The sequence below is a fragment of the Ursus americanus genome, chromosome 5, assembly GCF_024610735.1.
Source record: "Ursus americanus isolate L20-20 chromosome 5, mUrsAme1.1.p, whole genome shotgun sequence".
Classification (NCBI taxonomy): Eukaryota; Metazoa; Chordata; class Mammalia; order Carnivora; family Ursidae; genus Ursus; species Ursus americanus.
This window is the reverse complement of record NC_142131.1, coordinates 11,835,954-11,848,742: the sequence shown is the minus strand read 5'-3', so window position 1 is coordinate 11,848,742 and position 12,789 is coordinate 11,835,954. Positions and strand designations below refer to the sequence as shown.

The 12,789-nt window shown below is 36.7% G+C and overlaps 1 protein-coding gene across 1 annotated transcript in view; it reads left to right on the top strand.

Annotated features, from left to right (window-relative positions):
* The first annotated feature begins 5 nt into the window (after nucleotides 1-5).
* Nucleotides 6-12,789, top strand: part of LOC123799284 (uncharacterized) — a 182,402-nt gene continuing 169,618 nt past the window's right edge. The window contains exon 1 of the mRNA XM_087861961.1: nucleotides 6-12,544. The gene's annotated coding sequence lies outside the window, so the exon portion shown is untranslated. The remainder of the gene's footprint in view (nucleotides 12,545-12,789) is intronic.

The following is a 12,789-nucleotide window of genomic DNA, read 5'->3' as shown; positions in this document are numbered from 1 at the left end:
TCTGTTCATGTCTTCCACCGTTTTTAAATTGGATTATTTGTTTTTTGGGTGTTGAGGGTGTCCAAAATTTTGAATGTATTTCTTTTTTAACAGTGAAGATATCTTTAAACAAAAGCTTGTTTAGAATTGTATGCAAAGAAGTAAAAATAGAGATGGCTAGAATTGAAGTTAGGGAGGGCTGTAAAGGCTCTTAGACTCAGCCACTCCTCTGTCATCCCAGAAGTCCTGTAGGCTCCTCGCAAGAATCCTGGGACCCTGAGAAATATAGTTTGGAAAGTGTTATAGAAAAACAAGCAGTAGGTAAGAATTTGAAAGTTTTGCTCTGAGTTTGTGACTTTGAGCTGGTCATTAACCTTCTCTGGTCTTTGGTTCCCTGACTTGCACAGTGGAGATAAAAGATATAGATGATCTCTAAGGCTTTTTTCAGCTCTAAAATTCCATGATCTCCAGTTCTACCTGGTTTTAAACCATTTCACATCTATCCAGGTGATAACCAGGGATTTAATCTAAGTTTATGAGCAAGCCAGACTATGCCAAAGGGGGAAACACATTCTTAACTGCACTCTACATTGTCTTTAACTCTGGAAGCATATTTCATTTTTTTGCATGGGCTAAATTCATCTCTGGTCAGGAACTAAGAATTATTCCAAACTTGCCTGATTTATCTGGCATAGATAAGGAATGCTCATGTTGTAACTTGAAAATTCTGTTAGTTCATGAATATCAAATTGACCAGAAACCTGGCACATAGTAGGCGTTCAATAAATAGTTGTTGTCCCTTGTGACTTAGCTAAAAACCACTGAATTGTATACTTTAAAGGACTGAATTTTATGGAATGTGAGTTACATGTCAATTTATAAAGTTGTTTGAGTGAATGAAATGTTGCATTTTGAATGTAGAAGAAAGGGAATTCATGTTGCAATTTTAAGATGTTGATTTCTGATGTTCAGAATTAAACAGCAACAATAACCAAAAATAAAATAAAATAAAATAAAATAAAAACAAAATTTAAATCAAATACCTAATAGCAACATTAGTTGTTAGGAGACATTAAAGATATTTGGGATACACCCTTGAACTTTAAGATTTTGGCAAGCATGTATATAATAGAAATTTCCTTGCAGCTTTTTCAGAGGCAAAATAATGACCAGATCAGCTGTGTTTCTTTATGACATTTAAAAATGTTTTTATGCTTTGTAAGTATTACAGTGACATTTAATGACATGAATTCATGATGCCTCATATGTTGCATATTTTTTCCTTCAATCAATTTCTTAATGCAATGGCAGTCGTGGACTTTTTTATTAACTATAAAATTTACAATGTTTGATCAAACTCAACATGAATGCAGTATTTTAATGTATTTCCTCCTTTCTGAGTAAATGAATATTTGCTGGGAGGGATGTTAGGAATCTTGTAAGTTAGTTTAAAATAAAAATACTTCATGTATGTTTTACTTCTTTTTTTCCAGTTTTATCGAAAAACAATTGACATACATCTCTGTATAAGTTTAAGGCATGCAGAATGATGGTTTAATTTACATATATTGTGAAATGATTACAACAATAGGTTAGCTAACATCAATTTCCTCATATAGATACAATAAAAAGGAAAAAAAAAGGAAAAAATTTTCTCCTTGTGATGAATTCTTAGGATTTACTGTAACAATTTTTCTATATATCATACAGCAGTATTACTATAATCATTATGTTGTACATTACATCCCTAATATGTATTTATCTTATAACTAGAAGTTTGTATCTTTTGACCACCTTCTTCCGATTTCCCCTACCCCAGTCTCTCTGCCTCTGTTAACCACAAGTCTGATCTCTTTTCCTGTGAGTTTGGGTTTTTTGGTTTTTGGTTTTGGTTTTGTTTGTTTTTTTCCTACGATTCCACATACAAGTGAGATTGTACAGTATTTGTTTTTCTGTATCTGACTTATTTTACTTAGCATAATGCCTTCAAAGTTCATCTGTGTTGTCACAAAACAAATGGTAGGATTTCCTTGTTTTGTTTTTAATGGCTGAGTAATACTCGGCTGTGTGTGTTAGGGTGGGGGGTGACTGCTTTATCCACTCATCCACTGTTGGGCACTTAGATTGTTTCCATATCTTGGCTATTGTAAATAATGCTGCTGTGAATATGGAGGTGCACATATCTTTTCTAGTTTGTATTCATTACCTTTGGATATAGACCCAAAAATGGAATTGCTGCATCATACGGTAGTTCTATTTTTAATTTGTTGCGGATCCTCCAAATTGTTTTCCATAATGATTGTACCAATTTACGATCCCCCCAACAGTGCACAAGTGTTCCCTTTTCTCCATATCTATGCCAGCATTTCTTGTCTTTTGTTTTTTTTTTTTTTTAAATGGCCATTCTAACAGGCATGAGATGATATCTCATGGTGATCAAAATTTTCTTTTCCCAAATGACTAGTGACATTGTGTATACTTTCACTTACCTGTTAGTACCTTTCACATGTCTTCTGGTTTATTTCTTACGTTCACCATATAATTAACAGGAGAGGGCAGTAACAGACTACTTTCGAGAATTCTATAGTTAACATATATTTCAGAGGCAAAATCCTATAATTCTGCTTTTAAAATGCTTCCTTCAGTAATATGTGCTACTTGTTCTTTAAATTCATTACTAATGAATCGTTTACACCTCTCATGTATCCCTTACAGCATGAAGGATCCTTAGTAATTGTCTAACCCCCTCATTTTATAGGTAAGAAGATGAAAGCCTAAAGAGCTTATGTGATACCTAACCACTTGATGGCAGAATTTACTTGATTTTGTCTTTAATAACACAACAAACCATTTGTTTAGTCTGTGTCCATGAAATGGAAACTAGTTATGAACTTTGCAGTGGATTCAGAAGAGATCTGAAGAAATTTAGGCTTGAACAAAGTCAGGTTTACCCCCTCAGAATTACTTAATAGTTCAAAAAAAAATGAGTCAAAATTTATTAATTTAATCATTATCTGAATTCACAAATAAATCTGATTCCTTTTCCTGATCCTATTCCTCGTTTTCATTGACTATATTTCTATTAGTATGTTAATATTTGTATACCTCTGAATTCTTTACAAAGAGGAGTTGAGACAACCCAGAAGCATATTTTTACAAAGCATAAAAGTCTTGCGTCTGCTTTGCACTCTAGTAGTAAGTTTGGATGATATATAAAAATCATTATATATTAAATCCCAAGTCTGTACTACTTTGCTCGACTAGATGCTTTTTTTTATTATTCAGCCAGTGAGAATTCTGCATTGCCCTGCTCATGGTGCATTTGGGGCCTTCCCTCCTCTGAACTATCGCTCCTGCCTCCTTCCCTCCAAAAAGCTAAAACACTGGATAGGTTGTGTGCACATAACCTCCAGACACCAGGCTCCTGGCCAGAGTCTGGCCCTCACTGTTCTGAGGTGCTGCTGAGAGGTCCAAGTGAACCAAGGCAGGAACAGTGGAAGTCCCTTCCAAAATTATTACAGCATATTATATCTATATGTTGGTTAAAAATATTCTTAGTAAGAACTTTGATAGGTTTTGAAAATTTCTGGCAAAAATTATATTTGTTATCATATAGGTAGCTGTAAGTTATATAACACAGTTCCCGTTTTGATGCTACAATATGAGCAAACTGTAAAGATCAGGGCATAAAATAGACATTTTTATTGACTGTTTCTCTTAGCAAAGAGATAAGCTGTCCCAACCTTGGTTTTCCCACCCAGGTTTATGCTGTTTCTGCCTCTGGGATAGGAGTGGGAAAATTGGTCTTACTAGTAGCTTCTCAACAACAGCAGGTGCAGTCAGTCAGTTTACCGACATATTTGCTGGATACCAAAATGCTTCTGCCCTCAGTAATAATTTTTTATTATACACTCCCTGATGAACCAGAGAATCACTAACTACACACGTGCACACACACACACACGCACATACACACGCCTATAAAGATATAAACGAGAATGTGTAGTGGATGCTGTGCTGTGACACCCAGATTTCAGCCCCTTTAGGACTGAGACCCCCATGCTTACATCCAGCTAGACTGTGGGCTGCTCCCTGCTTATCGCTGCATTCTTCTCTTGAAATTCCTCTTGGTCTAACGAACATCCTGCATCAAATTTACACTCCCTCTGTCAATGTGGGAGACTTCTCCGAGGGGGCTTCCAAGCTCACATGGGTCTCCTGAGGCCTGAGTTACAATTGCATCACAGTTCAAATTCTGTCGCTATCCAATCCTGTGTCTCTACGGCTCACAGATCTCGTTTCTGAGAGGAACCCCCACCCCCAAAAGGCCTGCTACATGCAGATCTCAGAATCTCAGGGTCTGTTTCCTAGGCTCCCACCTGCAATAGTATACATATATGTATATATGGAAGTAGGGGAAAGAAAGGAAGAAATTTGAATGAGGTGATGAATTTTAGCTATCACATGTGGCATAATCACAGGGGAAGTACAAGAAAACAAGGCTTGGGTATCAAATTCATTTTCTTAGATGCCTCTGCTCCTAGTTTATCTACATTCCTTTTATTGGATGGTCTTCCATTTATCCCTAAATGTTCAACTACTTCATCCTTACACGCTTCACTCTCTTTTCTCTATATGATTCCATGAGCAATCTTTACATTCAAATTATTCCTGTGAAATTCATTAGTACTTACAAATGGATTCCTAAATCTTTAGTTCCAACTCTAATTTCTTTTCTGAGATCTACATGAGAATTTTTCCAAAGGCCTTTTTGACCTCTCAACCTGAAATTTCTACAGACAATTCAAATTCATTATGTTCAAAATTAAACTCATGAAGTGAACAAACCTGCTCCCCCATAGCCTCCATTCCTTTTTAATACGATGACTGTCTTCCCAGTTCCTCAAAGTAGATTACCTTAATCATTGTTATTCTTCCTTAAGACCTTACTAACAATTCATCACCAAGTCTTAAAGATTCTAATAAAAATGTGTCTAAAATCTACTTTTTCCTCTGCTTTATTCAGGCCCTCAGTTTTTTTCTACTTTTTTTTTTTTGCCCCAAAGCCTATCTATCTATCCAATTTTACTTCTTTAGCCATCTGCCCATTTTCTCTTTCAACCCTGTACCTCTTAATCAGTCTAATTTACCATGTGTCACTTAACTATAAGCCTATAGAAGAGACTACCCAGTGGTGTTTACAAAAACCATTCTGGACCCACTTCCCCATTTCTGGTCCATTTCTTATACATACCCTGAGACCTCATTCCATTGGTTCCACTTCCTAAACTTGGCATGTGTGTGTAGACTCTGGCTCTTAATTCTTGAATCTTGGGATTCTGACTTGCCTTTTTTTTTTTTATTCTGGACCTCTGCAGATAATGTAGTTACCATAGCCATTCTCATGCTCAGAGGTCTGCAGCCCAGGGTAGCTTAACGCTTAATCCTGGTGTGGGGACAGTGGACATTCTGCTGCTAACTGTTGATTCTAGGAACATACTTTTCCTAAAGATATGTGCAAAAATACACTTTAAATCAGCAATTTTTTTCAACAATTTTTTTTTTCTTTTCTTCCTTTTTCTTTTTTTCTTTCTTTTTTTTTTTTTTAGCACACTATGCTAAATGCTGTTCCGGCTACTAATGATATAGCAGTCAATAAAAACCCTTATATTCTAGTGTTCTAGTGGGATAAGTCCATCTGTTGAAGCCCAAAGATAAGAGAGGGTGAGGGAGGGGAATGCTGACCATAACATTTATACCTGTCCACCTGGCTGAACTAGTTTGTTAAAAAGAGAAACTGCTTGTCCTGCAGGTACCGGCAACTTCTCCCACAGCTGTTCTAGGGATCTGCAAGCCAGCATTGCTTCATCTCCTCAAACATGTCTTGGGGTCGATGAGAAAAAATGCCTTTCTTGCTTAAGCAACTGCAAATCCACATGGAAGCCCAAGACTCATAATTGGCACATTTAATAGGGTGATAGTTTATCATATAATACTGATACAACTTAGTGCTTTTTTGCAGCCTTCCTCCCCCTGGGTTTGAGGCTTACTACACAAAAGGAGCTAGAGGCTATTATACAAAGGAAGCTACCCCAAAAAGGACATTGATGAGCTTTAGACTCAAAAGCTGACTTTCTTGACCTCTCTGGGAAGACAATTGTCTTGCAAACCTGGAGAGTGAAAAGGTTTTCCTAAACTCCTTTTACTTGCATTTAACATATCAAAAGCTAGGCCTGGTAGCTACTGGGCTTTCAAGGCACCACTAACCACAATAGGAAACATTGTGTTATGACCCAGTTCAAATGCATGTATTATATTAATTATATATATATAGAGAGAGAGAGAGAGAGTATAAATATGATAGCTGAAATAAAACTGTTACATAAAAACTCTTATTGTTTGGAATGTATTTTGATATACATTATCCACTACAGTTTCATTTCTTTTTAATACACTATTCACAACACACTGATCAGAGTTAAAACCAAAAAAACTAGTGTAGTGGTTTTTCAAAAGAGAGGATGCAATTAGGAAAAGAGAGAGGTTAAGTCAGCTTCTGGAGGGATGGCAGGAGTTGGGCGATGCTTAAGGGAGAGACTCAGAAGGACCAGAGTATTCAAATTCTTGGTGTGGAATACAATTGATCAGAAGGAAAATACCTTCTATTGGAGGATGGAATTACATTAATGTAGGTTATAAAAAGCAAAATGTATAAAGTCACTGAATTCAGGGGAAAGTGTAAGGTCACCAAGACATTCTGAAAAATAGATAAGGATGAGGCAAGCACAGAATGTTTACATTCTTATGATGATAAGCACAGGATGAGCTAAAAACCACAATCGGAGTTTGAGCAAAGGACAGGCTCTCACTGACTTATGCTGTATAAGGCCCCACTCCTGATGTCCTGAACAATGGAGTCCCTCTTCGTGATCATGATACTTTAATAGGAAAATACGATAAGAAAATTAAGTCCTTGTTAAACAGTGGTAGAGCAACCTGTGGTCTAGTTATTGTCACCTTGTGGAAAAATGAGAGAGCAATTGGAGGGTAAGAAGGAGAGAAATTGTGGAAGAAAGATGGAAACATAAAAATGATAAATTTGGGTTAGGCAAAAATAAGTGTACAGACTTGCATGCATAGAAAACGCTTGGGTGCCTTAGACCTGTTACATTTAACTGAAAAGATTGTGCTCACTATGGATAACAGAAGTTTATATCTCCGCATTGCCTGGTTAGTGTGTCCCATCCTACACCTGTGAGGCAACAAGTAGATTAGGCCGAGGTTTTCCTGGACTGGATGAAGTTTAGATTTTTCTTCCTTCCTGCTTCCCAAAAGCAAGTGGGGGCTCACAAGGAAGATCAGGTAGGTTATAGAAAGTGAAAAGACCTCATTGTTACTGTATATCTGAGTATAGTGAATAAATGTGTGACCCTAACCCTATGATCTTTGCTCAGCTGTCCCTTTTCTGCAGGCCTTCTCTGACCATTCTGTTTATAATTGTACCCCAACTACTACTTATTCTCCTATTGTGCTTTACTTTTCTATATAGTGTTTGTCACAAACAGTTGTGTGTGTGTGCTGTGTGTATGAATAGTATAATGAGTTGCCATGTTTCCATCACCAAGCTTCAATAATTATCAATATTTTACCAGTATTATTTAATGTATACCCCCACTACTTTTATTTCTGGTGTATTTTAAAGCAAATGTCAGACATTACAGCATTTCCTTCCATAATGTACATTTTACTTACTATGTTTAATGTCTGACCTACCTTACTAGGATTTGAAGCTAGATGAGGGCAGTAGTTTTTATCTGCTGTAATCATGGAAACATTCCCAGCACCTAAGTTTCCTGGCACATAGTAAGTGCTCAATAAATATTTTTCTGCTCCCTGCTCAGAAGGGAGTCTGCTTCTGCCTCTCCCTCTTCTTCTCCCCCACCCCCGCCACTGGTGCTCTCTCTCTTTCAAATAAATAAATAAAATTTAAAAATAAATAAATATTTTTCTAATGAATGAATATAGAACTTAAAAAGCGATAGTTTTAGTCTTTTGTTAATGAATTATAGATAAATGCATAATTTTATTTAGATAACCTGGCAATTTCCCGTTGGTGAATTGTGTGGGGGTTTCTAGACATCTTCTAGACTATGTTTGAAATGTCCAGCTTACCCTAACAGAACATTTATTAGCACATCTGTTTTGGAAAGTGTAAATGTAGAATTTAGGTTCTTCTAACAGCAACTGACCTGAAACTGGTCCACACTTATGGCTTAGATCAGGAGGACCTCAAGAGAGCTGATTGGGAAGCTGGCCCAGACTGTGAGTCCACTAGTTGGCCACAACTGACAAGAGCTGAGACAATTAGGCAGAAACAACAAGTGGAGATTATGCCTTTTAGTGTCTGGTAGTGAGCCAGACACAGCCCCAATCAGGTCCTAAACTAGACAAAAACACCACGTTCCATCATTCAAATGAGGAAGTACAAACATGAGTCTTAATTGTACTCTCAGTGCTCTCTCTTAAATAAAATGTCCTAGGTGGGTGGGGGATGGGGTAATTGAGTGATGGGTTTTAAAGAGGGCACTGGTTGTGGTGAGCATTGGGTGTTGTATGCAACTGATGAATTATTGAACTTCACATCTGAAACTAATGATGTAATATATGTTGGCTAATTGAATTTTGAATTTAAAAAAAGGAAAAAAATAGAAAGCCCTATACTATAGCACCACTCAGTTATCTCTTTCTTTGGGATTAGGACATTCTGGAAGACTTTCTTTATTCACTCCAACTCCCTAGGCCATCTGCAAAATCATCACCCTAGATTGATAAAATACTTGAATCTTTTCGAAGACCGCATCACAGTCTTGGTAGATGAATTAACCAAAATGGCAGGCCTCACTCTCTTTACTGAACCTCTAGATCCCCTAGTCATTGTCATATGATTTATTAAGAAAAACTGCCTACCATTGATATCCATAATTGAGCCCATTTCTCTTCATGCTTCCAGCAGTCACTACTCAAAGTTCTATATCTCTGTATCCATTTGTGCATCATCCACCATCTTAGACCAATTACTGCACCAGCTATATTTTAGATTATTTCCAATGCTATATACTATGTAGGCCCAAGGCATAATCTATTACAGTGTAATTTTCAAAAAGTGTATTGTTCTACCCAGTCAGCTAATCACAACATTCATGCCATCAAAGCTTCCATCCCTATTTCCTCATATCCTGTCCTCCCAAGAACAAACCCTGATGGTTACCTGGATGAGCTGCTCAAGGAAACCTATAGGATCCCTGCTTCTCTTGGACATTTAATGTTTTAGCTTGACCAGCATGTTCCCTTTTCTTATGGTAAAGACAGATTTTTTTAAGGCATTGCTTCTCTTCCATTGTCAATTTCTTTATCAGGTTGGGACCGATCCTCCCCCAGCTTTGATCCAAGAGTGATTATGTGATCCAGTTGGAGAATCACATTAGTCTAGTCATAGTGCTTGGACCATGGATAAGTACATAATAGAAGACAGGAAGATAATTTGAGCTATATTTGAAATTGTTGGGGGGCAGAAAAGCTCTCTTTACAACAGATTTAAACCAATATTAAAAGTCTTGAGCTGTTGGTGACAATTTTGCTACCGTGTGTGGAGAGCCTGACTAAGGAGAGCATTTCTGAGATTTAAATTAATGCAGAGGAAAGTAGAATCAAGATATGGCTAGATAATATTAATTGAACAATCACTATGTGTTGATTAACCATACAACTATTCATTTAGTCTGCAATAACCGTTAGAGCAGGGTAAATGTTTATCATCCCCAATCCAGAGATGAAGTAAATGAGGCTAAATGTCTTGCCCAAAGTTTCACAGCTAGTGGTAAAGCTGAGGCTTGAACACAGGCAAACTGGATCTAGAACTTGTGTTTATTACCAGTATGTTACAGTGGTGATTAGCTATTGCTAATAAATACATAGACTTCAGAAACAGAGAGAGACCCAGTTATTTGTCTTTGAGTCACTAAATCCAGTCATGCCTGAAATCATAAACTTCTTGATTTTTTTCAATTAAGCAAAGAGATTTCTCTCCCCTCCCTATCCCTCCTTCAGAAGCCGGTTTAAATCATAAAACTGGAAAAGCTGAGTAATATACTCTCCAATAGGGAAGGAGCAATATAAAGTATATAGAAATATGTACCATACATCAAGGCAGACAGACCACGTGGGAAATACTGGATGGCTTTCCCTAACATACAGGCATATACACTTGTACTTGTTTGAGGATAATTCATAAGGTTCTTTGAGATAATTCACTGAGTGAACCAACCCTTTAGTATTCCCCCCCGTATTTACCCCTGCTTACTTATGTTATCTTTTATTTCTTCATGCCAAACCTGGCTAACATACACACTGCTCTACATCTAGGACCTATAACTTCAGCTGGGAAATCCAAATACATAGTGAAAGTAGTGCTCTGGTGGTAACCTGGTATGCTGCAATTAGTCTCATACCAAGATTGCCTCTGAATATAGATGCCAGCTTTTCCTTAGGTCATTCCAAAGAAACTTAGACTGAGCTTTGTTTGGCAGAAGGGATCTGAGTCATATGTAGAGTCCATTTCAACTCTGTAGCCTTAAATAATCCCAACACATCCACGTACCATGAACCTACATGTGCATGACTTGCCCTTGTTCACTTGTTCTTTTTCCGTGTCTGCTTTGATCCTGTCCTTAACTGACTCCTGATTCTTCGTAACACCTATCCTCCCAAGGAAATCCAATGATTTTTAAATCAGTATTACAAAGCATATTAACCATAAAGGAAAAGATTGGCAAATATTGACAAAGTGGATGATATTGAAGTTAGGAACTTTTGTTCATCAAAAGCTACCATCTAGAGAGTGAAAAGGCACGCTATAAATAGGAAAAGACATTTGCAATGCATATAACAAAGAAACCTTACAAATTAATAAGAAAGATAGGTAACAGGGGCGCCTGGGTGGTGCAGTTGTTAAGCATCTGCCTTCGGCTCAGGGCGTGATCCTGGCATTCTGGGATCGAGCCCCACATCAGGCCCCAACGCTGGGAGCCTGCTTCTTCCTCTCCCACTCCCCCTGCTTGTGTTCCCTCTCTCGCTGGCTCTCTCTGTCAAATTAATAAATAAAATCTTTAAAAAAAAAAAAAAGAAAGTTAACAATAGTAAAAAGAACACGAAACTTGAATAGACGTGTCATAAGATACAATATACAAATTTTCAATACATATATGAAAAGGCATTCAACATCATTAGTCGATAGGGAAATGAAAATTCTCTAATGAGTTAACATTAACCAGTGACCAGAATAAATTAAAAATATCAATACTGAAAGTTGATGTGGATTTGGATACCATGTGTTGGTATTGTTCTAGAACTTTCATGCCCTTTAGTAGAAGTTTATTTGGTACAACTTTGAAAAAATGATACTACCTGCTAAAATTAAACATAGGCACATTCAGTGAATAGCAATTTCAGTCTTAGATGTATACCCAACAGAAATACACACACATAAATATCAAAACTACACTGAAATTCAGAACAACATTACTTACTATGACGACAAACAGGAAACAATCCAGATGGAATTAGAATGGATAAATAGAAAGAAAACACGGTATGTATATATTGTATAGAATGGAATACTATTCAACCTCAAAAAAAAAGAAAATTCTGCAATTTATGACAATATGAATGGACCTTGAGAACATTATGCTAAGTGAAATAAATTAGATACAGAAACACAAGTATTTTCTGATTTCACTTATATGAAGTATCTAAAATAGTCAAATTCATAGAGATTGGAATGGTGTTTATTAGAGGCTGAGTAGAAAGGGAAATGGTGAGTTATTAATCAACAGGCATAAACTCTAGAGATCAGCTATACACCTTTGCACTTATAGTCAGAATTAATATACACTTAAAATTTGTTAAAAGGATAGATCTTATGCTAAGTGTTCTTACCATAATAAAATAATTATAATAATTGAATGAATAATGGGTAGCACATTCATAAAATGGAAGGGAAAGTGAACATACTTTATTTCCACTTACACACTATGGAGGAATCTCACAAATATAATGTTGGCCGAAAGAAACCAGATATAATATAACTGCATGGTTCCATTAACATAAACTTCAGAAACTAAATTTCAAAGTTAAAATAGTGGTTACCTTTGAAATGATAGAGCTGATAACTCCATCTTGCTCCAGAACACCTCTGGTAACATATATACTGACATGGCTAACTGCTTAGTGGGTAATGCTACCCTCTATCCCAAGTCCTGCTCTAGAACATGGACAGGTTCCCCAATCTGTCCACCTGATTCACCAGTGGAAGTGGTGGTGGAACTATACTCCAACAATAGTTGAGAACTCAAATTTTCCCAAATGCCCCATGTATATGAGTACCTATTTGTTCATACTGTTTTCTCTGCCTATCATAGAATTTCCCTTTTTTTCCTAGCTGAGAAACCAATACTTGTGATTCAAAACATAGCTGGTACAGCCTGAGGCCAGTGAAAGAGGCAAAAAGGTATTTGAGTCAAACCCATCTTTGGCTTTTGACTTGCCACTTTGAAGTTGTGTGCACTTGGCTCTCATTTAACTTTTTAGCTTTTTTTTTTTTTAGCTTTTTTTTTACACCTATGAAATGAGAATAATGATATTTAGCTCACAGGCTGTTTGGGGGCCTTATAAGATGATATGATGGAAGCTAATTATATATTATTTTTCTTTACTTTCCTTTTTTCCTTGCAGTTATTCCTTGCTTTTTGCTAC